At 33.6% G+C, this 16,706-nt stretch overlaps 1 protein-coding gene across 3 annotated transcripts in view; it reads right to left on the bottom strand.

Moving 5' to 3' along the window:
- Positions 1 to 16,706, bottom strand: part of GLCE (glucuronic acid epimerase) — a 127,696-nt gene that overhangs the window by 82,571 nt on the left and 28,419 nt on the right. The window contains exons 1-2 of one of the 3 annotated variants that reach the window (XM_074234498.1): positions 6,499 to 8,771; positions 3,654 to 3,747 (exon numbers count right to left, since the gene is read on the bottom strand). The gene's annotated coding sequence lies outside the window, so the exon portion shown is untranslated. Of the gene's footprint in view, positions 1 to 3,653; positions 3,748 to 5,812; positions 6,457 to 6,498; positions 8,772 to 16,706 lie in introns of those variants that run through there. The other 2 variants (XM_074234499.1, XM_074234497.1) reach the window with 2 other exon arrangements.

The following is a 16,706-nucleotide window of genomic DNA, read 5'->3' as shown; positions in this document are numbered from 1 at the left end:
TTCTTTTTCACATCAGAGGGCAGAATCAGGGGAAGAGGGGTAAGCGGCAAAGAAACAAGCTTAGGATTGATGATAGGACAGCCTTCCAAACAGCCTGGGTAGATTTTCCACTACTGAGTAACATATAGGTGTTAGATTAGATGGCCACTGACATCCCTCCCAACTCTCAAATTATGTGATCCTAATCAAATGATTTCTAAGGGTGCATCCAGAATATTCTATCCTCTAAGAAAAGAATTCTGTTGGTCTTGAAGAGTAAGGGTAGCCATGGTAGAATTAATTTATCCCAGCAAGCTACAATGGTTCCCATTTGGACCACTCTGAGGAAATCTTTATAATAAAATGTAGTTAAAATAACCTGATAATTATAATTTCTATACCCCAAGATACCTACTCTTTTAAGAGAACCCTTATTTTGCATTTGATATGGATGTATTTTCTCTTGAGGACAAATCCACTTTTAAAAAAAATTCCTTCCCAGAAATCTATTTTAGGAGAAAGGAAGGATAGTCTATCAGTTAGGTAGAACAATGGATCAAGAGTTGTGATCCTAGGTTAGGAAAACCTAAATTCAAGTCTAGTCTCAGATACTTACTGGTGACCCTGTTTGCCTCAGTTCATCCTATGTAAAATAGGCTGGAGAAGGAACAGCAAACTACTCCAAAAACATTTCACCAAGAAAACTCCAAATGGGGTCATGGAGAGTTGTATGAAACAGAAACAACTAAACAACAAAAGGATGGTACACTGCCACAGATCTTCTAACATCTTAATATCAAGTAGAAGGGTACATTTGGGAGTACACGTGAGTTCAAGTGTAGTTGTATATCTTTTAATACAGTCTCCTAGGATTGAATCAAAGAAAGGGATTCTTTAATATCATCCTTCTTGGTTGATAACCCCTGAAAGACTCAAGACCTTATTTACAAACTGACAATCTTAATGGCCTGAGATAATCTTTGATATGGGTCAAGGCCCATAATATTAAAAGGCTGAAATTTACCTGCTATCTTTCAGAATCATGAGCAAAAAAAAAATGTTAAAATAGACTTATGGGGGCAGCTAGGTGGCACAGTGGATAAAGCACCGGCCTTGGAGTCAGGAGTACCTGGGTTCAAATCCGTTCTCAGACACTTAATAGTTACCTAGCTGTGTGCCCTTGGGCATGCCACTTATGTAGGGAGCATGATTTCTTCCAACCAGACTCTTAACAGGCTTAACCTGAACCTTTAAAAGACAGAATGTTCAAATAAAAAAAAGAAACTCTTCCCAATATTATTTCTTTTTTTGTTAAAGATTTTATTTATTTTGAGTTTTACAATTTTTCGCCCAATCTTACTTCCCTCCCCCCCACCCCCCACAGAAAACAATGTCAGCCTACATTGTTTCCATTCTGTACATTGATCCAAATTGAGTGTGATGAGAGAGAAATCATATCCTTAAAGAAGAAACATAAAGTATAAGAGATAAGATCAGACAATAAAATATCAGTTTTCTCCAATATTATTTCAATGATTCTCTAAAACTACTAAGTGAATCAGTTTCTGGTTTTTAAAAAATGAAACAATATATGCTAATTTTGAAATTATTAATGATAAAGTAGAATGACAAAATCATAATAAAATAGAAAACAAAGAAAAGTAACTAGAGAACTGTTTAATAGATGTTGAAAGGATGATTTAAAGAACAGCAAAAAACATTACCAGTTCCTCCTCATTATTTCATATAAATCCCCATGTAAAAGGGAATTTTCAAAACATCAGCTAGTTAATAATACCACTTTTTTCCAGGGAATCAATCTAGATTACTTCTTTGTATGTATGATACCAAAACTATATATATAGTTAAGCTTTCAAAATTCCCATCAGTTTTTTGGCAGCTTAATTTCATTTATCCCTCCCAACTCAAATCCACAGGCATTTTCATCATAAAAGTTATTTTAATTTAAATATAAAGTTCATGATCCCATTATAAACTTACAAAGAAACATAAGATTATGAACTTATTACTCACACACAAATGGGCAAAAATTTCAGGCACAAAAGGCATCTTCTTCAACCGTATTGCTTAAGTTACAGTAACAATCTCCAACCTCCATTCACTCATTCTCTTTATAATATGCTTTAAGTGTTCATTATAAGTAAGAACTTGGATACAAAGTTAACAAATCAGAATTTCTGTCTTAGTCTATATCATCTTGTATAAAACTTCCTTCAAAACGTCTTTCAAGTAATCTTTTCCTAAGCCTTTTTGGAAAAAGATTAATTTAAATGTCAGTTTGCTATTTATAAAGAATCAGCAATACTACTGTGCTTGTTTAAGAAATGATAAATTAAACCTTATGATATTAATCAATATGCTAAGGATTTCAGACACAAAAATGACAAATAAAGAATATTGAAATATAGAGAATAGATCTTTTTAAAATCATTGGTTTTTTTTTAATTCCCTTTCTCACTGTTGTCAATATGATTAATCTGGTCCTTAGCTTGATATTCCATTATGGAAAGCACACTAGTTTTTTTTTCTTCTTTTTTGTTGAATCTCTTGGTTTTCGTTTTCTTAAATCAAAGAAAGGACACCTTTAAATGGACTTTTTGTGAAAGCAAACAAAGGAATAGAACATACAAGCCAACTAGGAAATCTAATATGCCATGTCTCAAAGTTAATTCATTTGCTAAAGATAAAAGAGGCTGTTTTCTTAGTTAAATGGAATCTTCCTTTGAGTCAGATTTCAAGATGTTTATATTAAATGTGTTATTAATATTCTTTGATAGTCAGTAAATCCTTTTAAATCCCCTATATGATTTGTTTATAAAACACTCTTTAGCCAGTAGATTTTTGAGTCTGCACAATATTTTCTAGTCTATAATCTTAATTTCTTCCCTAATATTATTTTCTAAATTTGTGTTAAACATTTACCATTAACACAAAAATTATTCAATTTAAACTTCAAGGATTATTACACTCAACAATAAAAATATCAAAACACTTTGAATTAATTATTTCCTTAAAAAAACTTTTTCTCAGTCTTTTATGCTATCATGACAGATGTTTAAAAAGCCTCATTATTATGCAATAAACAAATTACATAGTGGATTAAAAAAATCATGTAAGAAAAATAGTGTTAAAAAAAGGCAACAAATTCAGCTATAGTCTTACTTTGTAAATTTTTAAGAACAAACAGCTCTCATGTAATCATGAACATAATTTTTATTTAACTGGACAAACGTTGTTGGATTTCAGAAAACTAATTCCTTAGCTCAAAAAGGAAAGATCATTTACTTCCCTCTGATATTCAAAGATGTCCATATGCATGAGAGTTCATGAGATCAACCATAAACTAAAACCAGATCTCATGTTTCTATCACTACAATTATTATAATCACAGAGAATTAGTCCTTTTAAAATAGCCTCCTTTTCTGAGCATAGAGATTATAAAGATGACAGTATCCTATCTTATACCCTTTTGCAAATGGAAATTACTGAATAGAACACCTTAAACAATGAAGATATTTGTGAAACTATTACAAGTCAAAACTAGCAAATGCCAAGAGTAGACCAAAACATTAAACTATGTCTCTGAAATAAGCAGCGAACATACATTTGAAAACATGCAATATGACATGTAAAGTTTTAATAAATAATTTTACCTTAACCAAATGAAACACTCTAAATTTTAGTGCATCTCTGGTTTCAAACTTTCAAACTGTATTTGAATCAAATCTTCAGTCCTTTGCCAAGCACCTAAAGTAAGAAAATAAATGAAAAACATTTTGTTCATTAAGATTTTTTCAAAAGACATTATACTTTAGATTTAATAGTTTGCAAAAAAAAATTTTTTTGAAAGATTTAAATTCTGTCTGGTTTTTAAGATAGACTAAATAACAAATTTCTCTATTCTTGACATGCAAAATCACTGGAGGATCAATAGCATAAATGTCAGTTCCTCTAAAACAACTGCATCAACAACAAAGCAAGCATAATCTGCTATCTACCACAATCCCACATAATTGAAGAGTAAATCCCTATGTGTGCTTAGTCACCCCAAAGCTTTCATTAAAAATATTTCTGAATAATTATAATTTAAAATCAATAGAGAATTTCAAGAAGTGGGGTAATAAATTATTAGCTTTAAGTTGAATAAAGGAACATTTTGAAAATGGTCTAAAACACTTTAATTGCTTTCTATATTTATTATTGTGGGGAAATTGTTTAGTAAGGAAGATAAGAAGGGGAAGCTGACATACCTGATAATAGAATATTTCAGAATTTTATCGAATTCTGTTATCTCTCTTTTGGGTTTAAGTCACTTTATCTCTACTGATCAAATATATAGTTTTGAGTTTTCAGTGGGTTTTTTATTTACCTACATTTAGTGAAGTCAAAATAAATTACAATAATAGCGCTTCTAGGATATTAACATTAAAACTAAGCACTAAGTAAAAGAATTTCTTCCACATGAAAATCAACACTCATTTTCTTGCATATAAAATAAAAGTTTACTACATTAATAAACTGATTCTCTGTAAAAGTTTAAATCAATTTTATTTTACCATTTAATTAATATTTAGGTTAAAGGATTTTTATAATGAATTAGCAAATTCAACAATTTCACATAAGCTTATGTTTGGCTCCTTGACATAAAATGAAAACAAAGAACTATCTGTTAGGAATAGAATGTCTGCAATTTTTTCCCCTTGGATTATACTTCAATTTTCTAACAAAATGATCTCCAAGAATGCATGTTTATTTTTCCAAGAAACATATTTGAAAAATATATGCTCTATGCCTGGTATTGTATTTTTTGCCTTCATTGAAATCATTTATTCATAGGCAATTCCTGCAAGTAGTTCACCAAGGTCAGCTTAGTTGTGGCATTCATTAAAAATAATGCCCATGCAAATCTACATGCTTATTTCTTCTTGTAATCCTCTCAGCTGACGTTCAACTTAATAATTGCAAAGGCAGCTTTAATAATTCAAATCTTGCTTTCAAGGATGTGATTCGCCTGTTAGAAGTTTTTGACAATATAGTTAGTAAAATTTCTTCAGTACGTCTACAGCTTTGCATATGTTTAAGTCTTTCTCCTACTTTTTCAATGTCAATAACTACAGCTTCTTTTCTATCTTTGAAAGGATTAGGTAACTTATAGGCATTTTTCTTAGTACGATATGCAAATATTAAGTGGTCAACAAAATTTCATTCCATGATTTTAAAAAGTTTCCTAACTGATCTTTATAATCAATTTTACTTACTAAATATAAACAGATTGACACATTTTCTTAGTTACTAGTTTTCAAACATGAAGACTATACTAAAATCAAGATACATTGATGTTCTACAAGCAGTTCAAAATCAACATGTCTAATACAGAATTCACTCTTTTCCTCTTATCCTATCTCATTCCAACTTCCTTTTTTATGTAAAGGATGCCACCATCCCTTTCTAGTTCCCCTAAATTGTAGCTGAGGAAGTCACACTCAAATTTTTTTCCTCTTATCTAACCAGTTGCCCTGTCCATTCTATCTTTACAAAATCCCTCACATCCATTTATCTTCTCTCTGTTCATCATAATCACTCTCACAACCTCAAATCTTAATTATGCCAATAGCCTCCTAAATAGTTATGTGGTCTCTTCCCTTTCTAATCTATCTTCCAGAGTGTTAGATATTTCCTAGTTTTTTATCTTGACTGAACATGTTCTAGTCAAACTGGTCTACACAGTGTCCCTCACATACTAAATTCTATCTAATGAGTCTGTGGTTCTGCAAAGGTTTTTCCTTATTTTTGAAAAGTGCTCCCTACTTACCTTCCTCTCAGTTCCCCAGCTCCCTTCCAGGTTCAGCCCAGAGTCATCTCTGAGGGGCCTTGATGGATTCCCTTAGCTGCTACTTCTAAGGAAACATTATTTTGTATTTATTTTCTACATATTTGGTATTTACTTCTCTGTGTACATGCTATGCTTCTCTAAAGAATATAAGCTCATCCAGGTCAAAAACAAAACACTGTTGTATTTCTCCCAATCTTTCAGAGTTTCATAAATAAGAGGCAGTTAATCTTTGTTGAACTGATAATACCTTCAGTGCATTCTGTGTCTCATAATCTATAATTTCAAATGCCTCCATAACTTCATTACTTGATCCATCTTTGGTCCTTTTGATATCTCCAACCTTACTTCCCACTACCCTCCAATGTGAACACTCCACTCTTAGTCTCTTCATTTTATTCTTAAGTTTATTTAAAGCTATTTCAAGCTTATCTTAGTTTCTATACTTTCAAAGACACTATCTTTTCCATCTATAAAGTCCCTCCCTTATTTCTAAATAGGTAATCAGTGCCTACCACAGAGGTTGCCACACAATCTGAAGTTGATAAATGCTTGATGACTGACATCAAATCTTACTCTTCCTTACTCTTCACTTTCTCTTCCATTAAGTCTTTGCCAACTACTTAAATGACAAACAGAATGATTTCAAAAAACCTGAAAAGACTTACATGAACTGATGCAAAGTGAAGTGAGCAGAACCAGGAAAATGTTCTAAACAGTTAGCAGCAATATGCTATGAAGAACCATAAATGACTCCTTAGAGATGATCTTAGAGATGATTTCTTAGAGAGGGAGAGGGAAAGGAGGATTAGAATCTGAACTCAAAACTTTAAAAAAATCAAATGTTAAAAATTGTTTTAATATATAGATAGCGGAAAAATAAATACTAAAATAATTTTTATTGAGAGAGAGAGAGAGAGAGAGAGAGAGAGAGAGAGAGAGAGAGAGAGATAGCACACCAGCACTAAGGGGCTCAAATTACAAATTGCAGCCTAATTCCTTTTTCTTTTTGGTATGCTTAATGTGGAGATTTGTTTAGCATGACTATACATATTTATAATGGGGTTTTCCTTGACTTCTCAATTGGTAGGGGAGAGGGGAAGGGTGAGAATTTAGAAGTTAAAATAAAATAAAATTGAATTTTTAAAGAATTTCCATAGGAACAATGTGATATGATAAACTGACAATAAAGTCAACTGACTTTATAGAAGGTTTTTGAGAATATTTGTAGTATTTATTTTTCTGTATAAGTCCTACTCTGATGCCTCATGGTGATAGAAGTGGTGATCCTAGATCTCAACCTCCTCTCATCTTGCTCCCTCTTCCTCCCCCCTTCTCTACCCCTCACTCCCAAAGGAGAACTAAGTGGCAAAGATTTAGAATTCAACTTGGTAACAAATGTATCTAATGTATAAAAATTGCTAATTACTATAAATACTAATATAAATAGGCTCGATACTGGTAGACTGCCTAAGAAGAAATGAAACTGCTACCCATTTAACAAAAATATGAAATGGCTCTCAGTCAACTATCATTTACCTAAGGATGGTGGCAGAATTCCATCACCAAGGACTTATTAAGCATCTACCATGTGCCAGGTATTTTGCTAGAAGTTAAGGACACAAAGACAAAAAATTTGCCCTCAGTGGGCTGATATTCATACAAGTGCATAGAATAAGTTAATGGTAAATACAAGTTAATTTCAGGGGGGAGAAGTACTAGTAGTCATGGGGAATGGGACAAGCCTCATAGCAAGTAGTGCTTGAGTTGAAATTTGAAGGAAATCAGTAATTCTAAAATATGGAGATGATACCTATGCAAATATGAAAGAAGAAATATTGTATATGAGGTATAGCAAATAAGCAAATTTGGACTCCAGAATGTGTAATAAATCTGGAAATACTTATAGGATCAAAACTGAACTTCATTTCAAAGAGAAGAATTTGGATTTGATACTAGTAGAAATATTCAACCATATGAGGTTCTTGAGTAAAGGAGTGAATGAATTTGGTCAGATGGTGCTTTGGGAAATCAGACTAGAGACAATTATAAAGTGTACAGGTGAGAAGAGATAAGCTTTAGGATTAAAGTGTTAGTGATGTGAGTAAAAAAAAATATGAGATACATTGCAGAAATAGACAAGACTTGACAATTAATTTTATATGGAGGGTAAATCTGAGTGAGGAATGAAGGTTGATAACTAAACTAGGTAATGAAACTGGGTAACTAGGAGGATGGTGGTGCCCTTGAGAGAAATAAGGAATTTAACAAGGGAGTGAGGTAGCAATTTAAGAAGGGAAAAAATACTGAATTTTCTTATCGACACAGTAAGTCAAATGCCTATGGGTCATCCAACTAGAAATGTCCAAAAGATAGTTTGTAATGTCAAATTGAACCTCAAAAAATAAAAAGCCAGGTATTAATCAGTTGGGAGTTACCAACATAGGGATAAAGTGAATTTATGGTAAATGATAAGATCACCCAGAATGAGAATGTAAACAAAGAAGAACTGCACCTGGGATATATATGCAGTTAACCAGGATGACAGCTAAGCAAAGGGAACTAAGAACAGAGGAAAAATAAGAGGAAGTTGTGTCACAAAAACCCAGAGAGAGGAGAGTATCCAGGAAGAAAAGTTAGTCAACACTGTCAAAGGAATAGAAGTTGGGGCAGTTAGGTGGCGTAGTGGATAAAGCACTGGCCTTGGAGTCAAGAGTACCTGGGTTCAAATCTGGTCTCAGACACCTAATAATTACCTAGCAAGCCACTTAACCCCATTTGCCTTGCAAATCCCCACCCCCCAAAAAAGGAATAGAAGTTAAGAAGGATTACTTAAAAGATGGGGAAAAAATAGAAGTTACTAAGACATATACAATTAAAAAAAATTTAGAGGCAAGAATTTAACTGTTGATACTCTAAATTTGATATCTCAGTCCAACGTATAAAAGTGTTGAGGATATCCTTAATGAATATGTGAAAAGAAACAGCTTTTGATGCCACACTACTTTCTAGAGCAGAGGAAAATTTTCATCATCACAAAACTGACTAAAAGGCTTAAACAATACAATTCTATTTTCTGTGCACTAAAATTTGCTTAGAACAAAACCTAAAGATATTTTCTGTGCAAACATTATTATACCAGTTCTCTGTAACTAATGTTTATCAAGGAAAGCAACCAATTATCAATGGTGAGGCATAAAATAAGGAGAGCTTAGTTAATTCAAAGGTGTTTGCCACTGTCATGACAGGTATCCTTTACAAAGTCAATAAATAGCAAATTATTCTGGAAGTTCTTTAATCAGGAAGCATTTATTAAGTATCTGCTATGTCCCAAAATTGTGCTAGGTACTGAGGATATAAAACAAAATGAAGCAGTTCTCCAGGGAGGCAACATAAACATAAGGATATTCATAATGTAAACAAAATAAAGAGAAGGTGACTTGGAGTAAACACATTTTTCTGTACATACAAAGTAGTGTTTCAGCTGAATCTTGAAAGAAATAAAAGATTACAAGAAGTCTACTATGTGATGAGAAGATAGGCAGCTTGGTGACTTAATCTATCAGTCCATTAATCTTAGGCAATGCAGCTAGACATTGAAGCAAAGCCAAAACTGAATAGGTCAATGAAAGTGAGTTTCCCATTAAGGAAACTTAGCAGCTTGTTCAACAATTTCAAGCTGCTTACTGGAACAAAACATTTTTTAAAAAGCTATTTTATTTTGGGATTCATAATCTTTCCTTTCTGAATCCTCCCCATTCCCCCCTCCTCTATTGAGAAAGCAAGAAGACAAAATGCATTATACATATTTACAGTAATGTCAAGAACAACAAATTTCTGCATGGGTCATATCCAAAGAAAATAACATATATTTCAATTGCATTGAGGTCTCTGTTTGGAGGGAAGTCCTTCATAATGAGTTCTCTGAAATTGTGGTTGGTTATTGTCTGTAGCAAACATTTAACACTGATAATCTCAACAATAACAATCACTGATAATCAGTTAATGGTGATAAAATTCAGAGAACATTATAATCAAATAATTAAAATTGAAGGATATTAATAAGGCAAAGGACAGATATGTGGTATATATAAATAGGTTGAAGTACATCAATACCAATTTATCTGTGTACACACACACACACACACACACACACACACACACAGACACAAGGACCAGAAAAGCAGATGGGTCAATCATGTAGTGAGAGTGAAAGATAAAAGATGAGTTAGAACTTGTACCCTTGAAATATTAAGAGGCTTAGAGCAGGGGGCCTATAATTTTATTTACAAAATATTTCTACAGCTGATTTTCAGTATATTGGTATTGTATTTTATGCATTTAAAACATTATTGGGAGAAGGTTTATATGGATTTTACCAAACTACCAAAGGGTTCTGTGGCATAAAAAAAGATTAAGATCCCCTGGAAAGGAAGGTGTCCTGTGAGCTGTAGAATACCTTACAAGGTATTCTAAGTGGGGGGAGTTTTGGAAAAATTTGATCAAAAGAATTACACCAAATAAGAAGGCTCAGATGGACTTCAATCTTTTAACAGTAGGGGAAGCATTCACATCAGTGAACTTATGGAACTAAAGAAATACCAGTAAGTATAAAAATGACTATACATTAAGGGCTTATAGGGCTTGGAATATGATATTCTGGACAGCAAAAGAGCTTGTATTACAACCGAGAACCAATTACCCAGCAAAACTGAACATCCTCAGGGGCAACTAGGTGGCACAGTGAATAGAGCACTGGCCCTGGCGTCAGGAGTACCCGAGTTCAAATCCTACCTCAGACACTTAAGCTGTATGGCCTTGGGCAAGCCACTTAACCCCATTTGCCTTGCTAATACTAAAAAAAAAAAACAACTCAAAACTGAACATCTTCTTTCAGGGGAAAACATGGACATTTTTTAAAAATTACTTTTTATTAAAGATATTATTATGGACTTTCAATGAAACAGAGGACTTTCAAACTTCCCTGTTGAAACAAGCAGAGCTGAACAGAAAGTTATCTCCAAGTACAGGATTCAGGTGAAGCATAGAGGGGGTGAATGAGAAGGGTAAATTATGAGGGATTTAATGATGTTGAACTGTTTGTATTCTTCATGGGAAGAAGATACTGATAACTCATGAACTTTTTCATTTAAAAGAGCAGCTAGTTAGAAGCAGCATATATAGACAAGGCACAGGAGGGAGCTGAATATAATGATATAATATAGGAAAAAAGATGGAGAGTACTAGGATGTAGGGAAAGGAGAGGAAGAAGAGGCTAATATATTTCACATAAGAGTCAAGAAAAAGCTTTTTACAATGGAGTAGAATGGGGGAAGGCAAGGGGGAATGAGTGAGCCTTCATTCTCATCAAAAATGGCTCAGAGAGGAAATAATACACACACTTAATAGGGTATAGAAATCTATCTTACACTAGAGAAAAATGAAAGAAAAGGTATGGGATAAGGGGGAATGGGGTGAGGGAAGGGGGAGTAGGTAATAGAAGAGAGGGAAGATTGTGGGAGAGAGTACTCAGATACAACACACTTCTGAACAGGGACAGGGTGAAAGGAGAGAGAGAATAGAATAAATCAGAGTGGGAAGGAACAGAATGGAGGAAAATACAGCTAGTGATAGCAACTGTGGGAAAAGATATTGAAGCAACTTCTCTGGTAGACTTAGGATAAAAAGGCAACTCTTCCCAGAAACAGAACTGACAGAATCTGAATACAGACTTAAGTACATTTTTTTCTCTCTCAGTATTCTTGAGGTTTCTCTATTTGGGGGGGGGGGGCTTATTTTACTCTCACAACAAAATTATTGTAATAATATATTATTTAACCAAGGAAGTGAAAAATAAATATAATAAAAAATGACTACAAAACTGCAATGAGTTAATACAAAACTATCATTGGAGAAGTACATTTTAACTTTCTGCCAGATGAGGCATGTCTTTCTAATCTGCTTCCAATTATATATAGAAAAAGTGGCCTTGTCAAAGGTAAAAATGGCTGAGATTTCCTAAGAAATGTGTTAAGTGGATTTCAAGAATTATATTAAATATTTAAGAAGCACACTCCAAGTTTTATACTAGGTCTCTCTCTGAGCAAGCAGCATCAAAACTAAAAACCTATGTAGTGCCTTCTCAAAGAAAAATTAGTTTTTATTTGCTCAGTCTAATATTTAATATAAGAATTATGAATAATGAAATAGGCTAGAAAATTTTAAATTTTATTGTAGTTGGAATTTTCTGTCTTTAGTTTCATAAAAAAAAACAAAAATACAGTGATTTTGTAAAATAACTCAACACAGGAAACATCTAGTTATTATTGGGACCTAAAAGCTTTTAAATTCTAAATGATAAGAAATCTAAGTTAAGTAAGTTGGTACAGATATTGTTTCAACTCGACTTCTACATTACTTAAGTTAAAAATATTAAATCAATTATACACAGTCATCTTTAGAACCTGGGACTTCCAAAAAAGTAAAGATAATTCTGTTTATAAATCAAAAGCAAGGTTAGACTTTGTACTATCAACAAGGTGAAAAGAATCAACTGACTATATAAGCTTGAAAGGTTTTAAATAAAGCATACAATCATTAAGTAATTCTCACCATATATGTCAGGCAAACTAAGTAGATTCATTACAGGGAAGATATTACTAAAAGAAAAACTTCCAAGTAAGATTTCATTTATTCATATACATGAACTGCTCAACAGTTTAAATTATAATATTAGGCTATGAGAATTCTGCATCATGGAAGCCTACTGTCCCAGTAACAGTAACTAACATTTTGTGCAATAAAACAATATGAACAAAACCCCATAAATGTTACAAAACAATACTATCTGCCCAAGCTACTTACTAATTATCTCACTTTTAGGGTAGGGGCTTTTTTGTTTTTAAAACCAAAACTATTTCTCAGACTCTTTTTGATTAAATTTTCTAAAATATTAAAATAACCTTAATATAGTTTGTACAACAGTAATTAGAATTGTATTCACTTAAAACAACAGCTGAGTAGGCTACAACAGATGGCAGATGACTTATTTTGCCTGATTATCAATGTCAAAAATTTTTTATTCTATTTTATAGCTAAAGGGAAAAAATGCTGCTGTGAACTCTTTCACATCCAAACTAATGGAATTCTGTGTGCTATAGAGTCCCTTTGTTAAGCACAAAACACAATATTTTTCAGATTTTTTTTAATCTGTAGAGAATTTTTTTTCATCTATTACTAAGATAAAACCTAATATACAAGTCAGCTTTGTGATTATGGAATCAGGAAAAAAGGGATGGATAATACTATTGATCTACCTTTGATTCCACTTCTTTAAGACTATTTTCCCTCTGGCAAGGCCCTCGCCTTTCAGTCAGTTGCTACAGGAAAGACATTTAGTCTTCTGTTGAAATATACAAGGTAGAGAGTCAGGAAATCTGGTTTTTCATCTTCTATCTCTGCTCCTATTTACTTGTATGATATTAGGTAAGATGCTTGAGTTCTCTGGACCTCAGTTATCCCTTTTATCCCTTTCAGTGATAAAACTCCAAGCCTATGAGACAAAGGAGAAAAATCAGAGTTGGAGAGTTAGAAGGAACCTCAAGGACCATCTAGTCTAACAAAATGAAAAGAATCCCTATATCTGATGAGTTACTATTCAGTCTCTGCTTGAAGAATTCTGAAGGGGAACCCACTATCTCTCAAAGCAGGCTATTTCACTTTTAGATAGCTCTAACTTTTGGAAAGTTTTCAAACTTTTGGGAAGTTTTTACAGATTAACTTTTGGGAAGTTTTTACAGATTTCAAGTTTAAATTGGCCTCTGAAACTTTTGAGGAATTCTAGACAGATATGTAGAAGAATTAGGAAAGGTATCCCAAAAATCTAGAAAGAGTGATCACCAGTACCAAAAGTTGAGAGGTCAAGGAGGATGAGGATGGAGAAAAGGCCATTGGATTTGGCAACTAAGAGATCACTAGTAACTCTGAGGACAGCAGTTTCAGTGGAATGACAAGGTGGTCAGAAGTCAGATTATAAGGGGAAGAGAAGTAAAGGCACCTATGGTAGACAATTTTTTTTTGAAGAAATTAGCTACAAAGATTGGAAGAGATACAAGATGATAGAGAGATTGGAGGGATCAAGTGAAGTTTTTTTTTTCAGAATGGGAGAGGCATGGGCATGTTTTTTAGGCAGTAAGGAATGAGCCAGGAGATAGTGGATGACAAAGGAGGAACTCTACTAGAGGAACACAAGATGGAATGGGATTTTTTTTGAACAAGTATTAGGATGAACCTTGGTTAAGAAATAAAGCTACCACATTATAAGAAATGTAAAGGAAGGAAGAGATACTGGCAAAAGACACATGAGTTATACAAAATGAAGAAATGGAGAAAAGGGAATTTGGTGGCAGATGGTCTCAATTTTTTTCGGTAAAATACGAGGCAAAATTCTCTGCTAAGAGTGGAGGTGAGGCAGCCATGATAGATTTGAGGAGGGATGAAAAAATTTGGAAGTGTCGCTGAGGAGGGTGGGATCATGAACTGATAATAGAGATATAGGACTGAGGGCTTGGATGAGATTGTATAAAATAAATTTATAAGGGACCAACAATAATGGACATGATTTTTCCCAACTTCATTCAGCAATATATATGAAGGAGCAAAAGAATCATATGGTGGGAACAATGCAAAGCTGAAGTTTGGTAAGGCATAATTAGCAAAATGATAAGGGGGCCAAGGATTTGAGAGAAGATAGTATGATGATGTTTGTCCTTCAATCTCGAAGAAGGCCATGGCATCAGGGAGGTGATGTCATGAAATGCATATGAGGTGCTGTGCTTAGTCAACAACCTCACCTTCTCCTCCAGAACCATCTGGGACCAGTGGTCAGATATGAATCAGGACTACTGGAGATGGCCCTGGATGCAAGGCAATCAGGATTAAATGACTTGCGTAAAGTGGCACAGCTAGTAAGTGTCTGTGGCCACATTTGAATTCAGGTCCTTCTGTCTTCAGGGCTGATGCTCTACCCACTGTGCCTTCTAACTGTCCCTAAGAAGAACATGAGTTGTGAATTGCTTGAGAGAATGTTGTGCTAGGTCACCAGTTATCTAATGGATTTAGGCAGGTTTCTTTTAAGATTTCTTAGAAATGTGATATGTATTGGTCGTGATTTTCAGTTTTATGAATTCTCAAATTTTATAATTTCTACTTGCTTTCCAGATAAGTTTTAAATTCTTCCTCCAGGGCATTTATTTCAATGCTATTTAAATTTCTTAATATCTTGATTGATTTCATTCAGGCATTCTTGTAGTCCTTATGACCAAACCACTTTTAGTTCTGAGTCTCTGCTTATACTTGTGAGAATTACTTTTTGTGACTAGATTTACAGCTTGGGCTTCTCTTAACTCACTGAATTTTTTTTTTTTTTGCTGTGTTTGGCATTTTCTTTTGTTTACTCCTATTTTCCTTGGCAGAGTTCTTTAACAAATTCCTACAAACTTTCTCTGCTGCTACCCCTTTTTAATTCAATTCTGGATTGGATGGAGGACCTTATTTCTACTTCTCTTTGGTTTTCTTAACTGTTTCATTTGGAATTTTCTTGAGCTATTTACTGGGGTCTGTATGAGAAGACAGCTGGGATCTTTCACAAATTAACACACTGCCATCTTTGCCAGAACTATAAAACAAATTGTGTTGAAAATCTCCAGATGGTGGAATTGCAGAGCAAAGGGCAGGGGTTTGGTAACCCAACTCTTGTATTGGGAAGATACAGCATAAGGCCAAGGAAGTTTATATGGGGGGAGGAGGATTGAGAGCGGAATGGGGAGTGACAGGTTTTGTTGGTCTACCACTGGTTCCATTGGGTTGAGTGGCAGTTATGACCTGAAATGGAAGTTGCACAAGATTCCTGCAGGTTCTCTTGGGGCTGAGAGTACAAGAGCAAATACACTGCCACTTGCATTGGTCTTTGGTAATCCTCTTAAAGGATTCACAGAAAGTCTCAAAAATAAAATTGAATATACAAAATAGGCAGAATTTTGGGGGGTACTATGGCTTTGAATTCATTGCTTGGTCTGATGTAACCTTTAAATATTTTTCCAATAATATTAACTGCCTTTATTTTTTTGGGACTGTTGAAATGCTTCAAAAAGAGACAACAAAATTTAACTCAAAATCTACCCCTCCCAGGATAATATGCCAGAGTAAAAGATATTTTAATTTATAATTATTACAACCTACTCGATGCCGAAAGGTCAATTTCATCAAATACAATAACTTCATTCTTGGGTTACCATAAAACCCTGAAATAACAGGGTGTATTACAAGAACAATATTTTTAAGAGCAAACAGAAATTAATAATGAACTTTATTTCCTTTCCTATGGGCAATGAAAGTTCAGCTATTTTGTGATAATTCTGTGATTATATGAAACATGACAAATGCATTTTCTCGATGGAATAAACAAGTACTTTAATAATACCTCTGTTAAAGGTATAGGTAAACTTAAGGTATTGATGCCAATAAGATCTAACTGTAACTCATAAATTGAAATTAAATATATACAGAGATAATGGCTGCTTATAACTGCAAATTCTAATATAAATTTCATTCATTATATTTAAATATATGTATATAAAAACCTACACATACACATATAATATGTATGTGAATGTAAATGAATGTGGCAGGTCTGGTAGTTGGAGCAGTAGATAGGGTACCAAGCCTGGAGTCAGAAAAATTCATCTTCCTGAGTTCAAATGTGGCCTCAGACTAACTGTGAGACCCTGAGGAAGTCTCTTAATTCTTTACTGAGAAGGAAAAATGAGGAAGAATTAAAGAAGTAGATAAAGGCAGTATAAAAAAAATGAACCAATAA

The sequence above is a fragment of the Macrotis lagotis genome, chromosome 4 (assembly GCF_037893015.1).
Source record: "Macrotis lagotis isolate mMagLag1 chromosome 4, bilby.v1.9.chrom.fasta, whole genome shotgun sequence".
Lineage (NCBI taxonomy): Eukaryota > Metazoa > Chordata > Mammalia > Peramelemorphia > Peramelidae > Macrotis > Macrotis lagotis.
Note: the sequence above shows the minus strand (reverse complement) of the source record. Positions and strands in the feature narration are given on the sequence as shown.